This window comes from Lygodium microphyllum, chromosome 6, assembly GCF_053477565.2.
Source record: "Lygodium microphyllum isolate KBCC chromosome 6, Lygodium_microphyllum_v1.1.10, whole genome shotgun sequence".
NCBI lineage: Eukaryota > Viridiplantae > Streptophyta > Polypodiopsida > Schizaeales > Lygodiaceae > Lygodium > Lygodium microphyllum.
In genome coordinates, this window is record NC_141140.1 from 173,372,459 (window position 1) to 173,380,763 (window position 8,305).

An 8,305-nucleotide genomic window follows, 5' to 3' on the forward strand; every position below is an offset into this window, starting at 1 on the left:
GAAAGAGTAGAGTTGCAACAAGAAAAAGTGTGCACAAGGGGGAGATAGAAGCTCAAAGTATAAGAACAAAATCTTGTTTACTAAGTTGCTCAAGGTACAACTTGGGTACACTCTATCTCTTCTTTGATAGTGGCCCATAGGCTATTCATATAGCCTTCTCCTAGATAGGGTTAGGGTTTCCCCTACCCTTTAGACTATTCACACCCATCTGCCCTTATACACCCTTCCTTATGGTGGGTTCCTATGCCTATCTTCTAATAGATTATAGCAGCCTAAACCAAGTAACCATCAAGAATAAATATCCTATCCCAAGGATAGATGAGTTACTTGATCAATTGCAATGAGAAAAAATCTTCTCCAAGATCAATTTGAGGTCAGGATACTACCAGATCCACATCAAAGAAGAAGATATTGCTAAGACGGCATTCAACACAAGATATGGTCATTTCAAATTCACAGTAATGTCTTTCGGATTGACTAAAAACCCCTACCATCTTTAACAAGCTAATGCATGACATTTTTAGACCATATCTTGACGATTTTGTGCTTATCTTCTTTGATGATACCTTGCATTATTCCAAGGAAGAGGAAGATCATGAATCCCAAGTTTGCATCGTCCTTGAGACCATGAGAACTCATAAACTCTATGCTAAGAATAAAAAGTGTGCCTTCGTCAAGAGGTAGATTGAATACCTTGGATTTATTGTGTCAAATGAAGGAATCTTTGTAGATCCTACAAAGGTCAAGGATGTCCAATAGTGGCCTCCGCCAACTACTATAAAAGAAGTGCATAGCTTTATTGGATTAATAGGTTGGTACAGGATTTTCATTAAGGATTATGCCTTAATCACAATACCCCTCACAAATTTGCTAAAAAAGTAGGTTGCCATAGTGTGGACACCGGCTAAACAATCAAGTTTTGATCAACTTAAGCATAGCTTAGTGACAGCACCGATTCTGAAACTCCCTGACTTGAGCAAGGAATTTAAAGTTGCCACGGATGCTAGTTCACTTGCATTAGGCTATGTACTAATGCCAAAAGGTCATCCTATAGAATATTCTTTGAGGAAGCTAAAAACCCATGAAAGGAATTATGCTATCCATGACCTAGAGCTACTAGCAGTTATTCATGCTCTCAAGATTTGGCAACACTATTTGCTTGGCAACAAGTTCTCTTTGGTCACGAACCATAAGAGCCTTAAATGGATCTTCACCCAAACCGACCTCAATATGAGGCAACATCGTTGGATTGAGGTTCTATAAGAATATGACTTTGAGATCAAGCACCTGGCAAGGAAAATGTAGTCATTGATGCCTTAAGTCGCAAGGCATTTCTCAACTCTCTTATTATGGAGGAACCCTCGATGGCAAGATCATTGGCAACCATGGTGTCAATGCCTAGCAACCCTATCCTTGAATTAACAAAGGAGGAAGCTAGCCATGACCTAGAATATCTGAAGATGATGAAGGAGATTCTGGAAAAAGACCAAGTCCCTAAACTTAAGGTCAAGTATCAAGAATTTTTAGTCAATGAGGGACTTGCATGTTTCAGGACAAGACTATGCATACCCTCAAGCAAGAAACTCAAACTGAGAATACTCTGGGAAGCACATGACTCCCCCTCTTCAGGCGATCTCGGATATGTCAATACCCTCAACACGGTTAGGAAAAGCTACCATTGGAAAGGTTTAAAGGAGCCGTGCTCAAATATGTCATGGAATGTTTGTCTTGCCAACGCATTAAGGCAAAACATGTCAAGATGCCTGGGAAGCTGGAACCTCTTGACATCCCCCAAATGAAGTGGGAATTTATCAGCATGGACTTTTTTGTCGAGTTACCTTCAGTTCAAGGAGGGTACAATTCAATTATGGTTATAGTAGACATGCTCACCAACGTTGCACACCTCATTCCAGTCAAGAAAAACTATAAAGCTTCAGACATTGCCAGATTGTTCATCAAGGAGATATTCAGACTCCATGGGTTACCTAGAAGGAACATTAGTGACCACAATTTCCTCTTCACATCTCACTTTTGGAGAGGGATATTCGAGGACATTGGGACTCAACTCTGTTTCAGTACAGCCTATCACCCTCAGACTGATGGCCAGACAGAGAGAGTCAACCAAGTCATTGAAGACATTCTTAGGGCATATTGCTATCGCGAACCCAGTAAATGGATCCAATATCTACCATTGCTAGAGTTCTCTTATAATGCTTCCTACCAACAAAGCATTCAAATGACACATTTTCAAGCATTGTATGGGTATGATTGCAGTACTCCATTAAACTTTTCAGATCCTACGTTAAGGGTAGAAGATTCTAAGAAGATGCTTGAGGAGATGGATGAGTAGGTCAAGGCCATCAGACAAGATATTAGAGCTGCCAAGGATAGGTAGAAAGCCTATGCAAATCTAAATAGACAAGGCCATCGTATGATTGCAGTACTCCATTAAACTTTTCAGATCCTACGTTAAGGGTAGAAGCTTCTAAGAAGATGCTTGAGGAGATGGATGAGTAGGTCAAGGCCATCAGATAAGATATTAGAGCTACCAAGGATAGGTAGAAAGCCTATGCAGATCTAAATAGACAAGAGTGACTCTTCAAAGAAGAGGATATGGTTTTTATTCAGGTGTGACCCAAGAAGAGCTCCTTATCATTGGGAGAATTTAAGAAACTAAGTCCAAGGTATTGCAGACCCTACAAGATCCTCAAGTGCCTAGGACTCAATGCCTATAAACTCCAACTCCCAGAGAACATAAAGGTTCACAATGTATTCCATGTTAGCCTATTAAAGAAATATGTATCCAATCCTAGCCATGTACTCAATGATCAACAAGTTGTAATGCCAAGCCAAGGAGTCCTTGAGCTTTGGCCAGATAGAATCCTAGACATTCGGGAAAAGAGATTGAGGAGTAGAATCCTCAAAGAGTACCTCATCCAGTGGAAGGACTATCTAGAAGAAGATGCCACATGGATTGACGAGGGTACTCTCGATCAACAATACCCCCAATTCCTTTCAAGATCAGGATATCTCGATTCCTTAAGGAGGAAAGGATGTAATATTCCATCGTTCTGCCGTAAGGTCTCCCCCGTTTTCTTTTTAATTACTCAATTTAAAAATAACGTAATATTTTTTTAATTACGTCTCCCCCCTATCAACACCGTCAGATGGCGACAGGAGGGGGAGTTGAACTCGGAGAAAGCAGAGGTGAGGGAAAGGACGTCTTGCATGCGACGGGGGAGGAGGAGATCACGACGGAGAAAGAAGTCCACGTGGCAGACAGAAGGACAGCTAAAGATCATGAGGTCGATGGAGATTCTCATAAGGGATGGGCACACATGTGCCACCTCCAACCCTCACTATCCCTCCTACTCCTTCCAAGAGGCATAGTTTCATGGCGGGAGGGACAATCTGGCTGCCGAAGTAAAGACAGAGGGAGGGGACCCCATGTCATTACCCCCCATAAAACCCTCCTTTCCTCCCCCCTATAAACCCCCCTCCTTAAGAAGGATGATAATTCCTCTCTACCTTTTCTCCCTAACTATTACCCTCTTCCTTTATAAATGTTTCCCCCCTTCTTTTCAACAGAGTCATTATTCTTCTCCCCCCCCCTTGGTGCCAATTTGAGAAGGAGAGAAGGAGAGGAAGAGCTAGTGAAGGAGAGAAAGAGAGAAGGGAGGAGAGGGAAAGGGAACCTAGAATAAGAGAGAGAGAGAGAGAGAGAGAGAGAGAGAGAGAGAGAGAGAGAAGAGGCCAAGGACAACTCCTCTCGTGGGCAAAGGCTCGAGTACCCTCTCTTCCCATCGTGAGTCCTATAACCACTCCATCAATTTAAGTGGACAAGGAGATTGCGAAATTCAAAGACAAGGCATAGGGAACTCCGGCACCAAAGAGTCCTTCGAGAGAAGTGAAGGTCGCATTCCAGTTTCGAGATGGCCCCAAATTGTAAACTCTCCCAAGTAACTAGAAAAGCCGTGAATTACCAGGGAAGGATCGAGCAAAGATGCCACCATCAACACAAATGGGTTATTAGGCATGAACATTAACTCAACACTCCAAAATCAGGTACCACTACCATGTCCAAAAATTGAAATTGAATATTTAGGCATGGGCATCATTAGGAAGAAGGCATACCTCACATCAAGTAACTTGCATATTTTGAAAGGTAGTTGAAAAGAATTTAATAACCATGAGTTGACGAGAATAGATTAAGCATCTACGGGTTATTGCCGAAATTAAGTCAAGTTTTCAAACTTTCACAGATACATCATAGATTTCCGAGGTACATAAATATTCCGTATAGGTCAATTGCATCCCCTAGACCATCGTAGTGAATTAATTCGCATTTACAATAAATGCATGTACACTCGCATTTGAATAATTAGGTCATGCCTTATGAATTGCATAAATGCACTAAGGGAATTTTCATGAATGGGGATCTCGCTTCATAGACTTGCATCTAGAAATTACATGACATCATGGATAGCCTCAGTTGCACCACATAATAGGGATGCATCTAAAAAGGTAGATTTAAGAGACGCATGTGAAATGTTAAGCTTAATTGCAAGGGCTGGTTTGGTAAATAAAATCCCTCATGATAAGTGAAGCCAAGATTTAATTTGACTCAACTAGGACTTTAATCACAAATAGGTCAAGTTGTCTTTATGACCATATTTTGACTTAGAGTAAAAATGCCCTTTGGTCTCTATCCCTACAACCAACCACGATGAGTCCAAAACACTCTTGGCTATATCATTTTCAAAATATAAAACATCGCAATGAAGCTAACACAAGAAAGCTCGAATGATGGCATACCCACAAGAAGATGACTATTCGCCAAGTTACATTTGATGCTCACAACTATTTTGGAATGGTAAATAGACTTAGTTTACGCTTGATTTCCAAGAGGAGTGAACACAAGTTCCTACTATCTTGAAGAAAGGAACCCCTAGAGTAAACTTAAAACCCCGATAAAACTCTAGGGCGGAAAAATGGTTACCAACTAACCAATTGAAATCCTAATTTGAATCATGTAGATTTGGACCTTAAGATGAGGACCAAATGTTAGCAATTTAGGAAAAGTTTCATCCAAAAAACTATCGGATATAAATCCAATATCGTAATTTCTCGTCCCTATTACATAGAAGAGAGGTCAGAAGGAGGGTATTCTCTATCCCTGGAAGATGATGGAAAATGATGTCAAGGCAAGAAAGACCCAAGAAGGGCAACACTAAGCATTTAAGATGAGTACTCCACCTTAGCAGATGTCTGAGCACTTGCCTTCATTATTGTTCATGCTTGTAACACTAGATTCAATGTCTGTGGAAGGAATGTATGACCCAACTCACAAAGGAAATTTGAATAATGAATCAAGGTGAATTCATGGAGGGCGCACCGAGCTACCCCAAGCTGGCTACTAACCCTAGCCAAGGGGGTTCCAAATAACCGTGATGGGAACATGGACCAAACCCACCACGAGAGGTCTCTCTATGGGTTAGCTTGAATATAAGAGGACGCTTGGATGCTAGGGGGGCTCTAGCTGTAAATTCCCTACCTCCGAGTCCTAGTCAAATGATCTACATGACTCGTGATAGATTTTTGAGGCCCTGTTACTAGTACAAGGGCGGAATCTTGGAGGAAATACAGTCAACCGGTCCACTATCACATAAATGTTATTCCACCCATGCTTTGTTGTAGGTAATCCCACAATAAAATCCATTGTAATATCAATCCACTTTCCTTGAGGAATAGGAAGTGGCTGAAGTAAACCACCGGGTAAAAGAGAGAAGTCTTTATTTTGTTGACACGGAAGACATTGCATAATAACATAATCCTTAGCATCCCTCCAAATGCCCTTCCAATAGAAACTCCTATGGATATTGTCAAATGTTTTGAACAACCCATTGTGTCCCGCTAAAGGCGAAGAGTGCATCTTATGCAAGATACGGTCTTTGAAATAAGATTGTAGTGTCAAGAATACTCTACCACGATACCATAAAAGACCATTGTGCCATTTGAAACTTGGATACTCTTCTCCTTTGCCTTGCTAAAATTCCTTCATCATCTTTGATGCTTGCTCAATCAAGCAAATACTCCTCTTGAATGTTATGGATCCAATCCTTATGCACGGTTGAAATGGTAGAAATGGAACATGCGCACATTCTTGATAAGACATCCGCCACCACATTATCTTTTCCAGCCATATAAGATATCTCAAAGTCATATCCTTGAAGAGTAGCTAACCATCTTCATTGCTTGGAAGATAAATTTGGTTGTGAAAGGAAGTATTTCAACACACAATGATTGCTTTTGATCTTGAAATGGCTGCCATAGATGTAATGATGCCACTTTTTAATAGCATGCAATATTACTAACATCTCTTGCTCATAAACATGTAATTGATGCTCCTTGTCATCAAGCTTTTGGCTCTCATAAGCTATGACTCCATGATCTTGACATAAAACAGCCCCAATTCCTCTTCCATTAGCATCCCCACATATGATAAACTCCTTAGGGAAATCCGAGCATACAATGATGGGTGCTAACATTAGAAGAGATATCAGCTCATTGAAACTTTAATCATTGATGGAGTCCAAAATAAAGTCTCTTTTTTGAGTCTATTTGTCAATGGAGTCGCCACATGAGCATAATTCTTGATGAACCTTCTATAGAAGGATGATAACCCAAGGAATCCTCTCAAAGAGGTTGCATTCGTAGGAGTATGCCATTCTAACACTTTTTACCTTATTGGGGTCCACTCTAATCCCTTGTTCTCCCACAACATGACCTAAGGATTCAACTTCATCTTCCATGAAATAACACTTCGTCATCTTGGCAAAGAGTGTGTGTCTTCGTAATGTGTCAAAGACCTCTCTCATATGCTTCAAATGCTCATCCTTGGATTTGCTATAGATTAGGATATCATCAAAGAAAACAATGACTATTTTGAACAAGAAGGGTTACAATATTTTATTCATGAGGGCTTGGAAAGTAGCGGGTGTATTGGAAAGCCCAAATGGCATAACCAAGAAGTGGTGTAACCCTCTTTTAGTCCTAAAGGCTGTTTTGAGCTCATCTCCTTCCTTCATTCAAATTTGATGATAACCCGATCGAAGATCTATTTTGGTGAAGACCTTTGCATCTTTAAGCTCATCCAAAAGATCATCAATTCGGGGAATAGGATACCTATTCTTGACCATTGACTTGTTCAAATCTCGATAATCAATGCACATGCAAAATGATCAATCCTTCTTTTTTACTAAGAGCACAGGAAAGGCAAACGGTGATTGACTTTGCTGAATTAAACCCATTTGCAGCAATTCTTTGACTTGTCACTCCACTTCTTCCTTTTCAAACTTGAACAAGTGATAGGGAGGTTTGTTGATGGGCTTTGTGTTAGGCAACAAATCAATAGGATGGTCAACCTCTCTTTGGAGGTAAAGATGATGGTGGCTGAAATAAATCCTTGTATTCCTCCAATAGCTTTTCCGATCTCAGCTCCCTTTTCTTTGAAGAAGAAAATGGTTGATTTGTTGATTGCCCTTCATCTACTTTTGCAAGCAAAAGAGTGAAGATGCATGACTTGGCATTGGTTTCTTTTCGCAATTTCTTCATGGATATGAGTTCTATTTGTTTGTGGTCTATGCCTTTCAACTCTATGTGTTGTCCTTGCCAATTAAATCCCATTTGCATTTGCTCCAAGTCTAAGGTGAATTTGCCAAGTTTTTTCAGCCAATTACATCCATTGACAATGTCAATAGGCCCCATATCCAAAGTAATCAAGTCTACTTGTATTGTGCAAGAGGGTGATAACTCAATTTAAGTGCATGGAGATACTTCTTTACTAGACTCACATGCACCATTGGCAACTTGTATCTGTAAGGAAGAGTCCATATTAATGGGTAGCAACTTCAGCCCATTCAAAGATTTGGTGTTGACGAAGCTATGAGTGATGCCCGTACCCACTAAAATATGTGCAACCTTGCCATTAATGAAACCTTTGAGTCTAAGTGTATTTTTCCCTTTGCAACCGGTCCATGCATCATGTGAGATGGTACACAAGGAAGCATGAGAATCATGAATACCACCTGGATCTGGATCAAAAGGAAATCCATCCATGGGATCACAAAATTCTTCGTTGGTGGCATGCTCTTCTTCATGAATCTCTTCAACCATTGGGTATGCATCAACATGTAGTAAATTTCTCTCCTGATCTTCTTCTTCTTCAACTTCCACTTCTTGAGTGATCACCATGTTGATTTTTGAGTTCTTAGCTTTACACTTTAGCTTATGATCTTGTGACCAC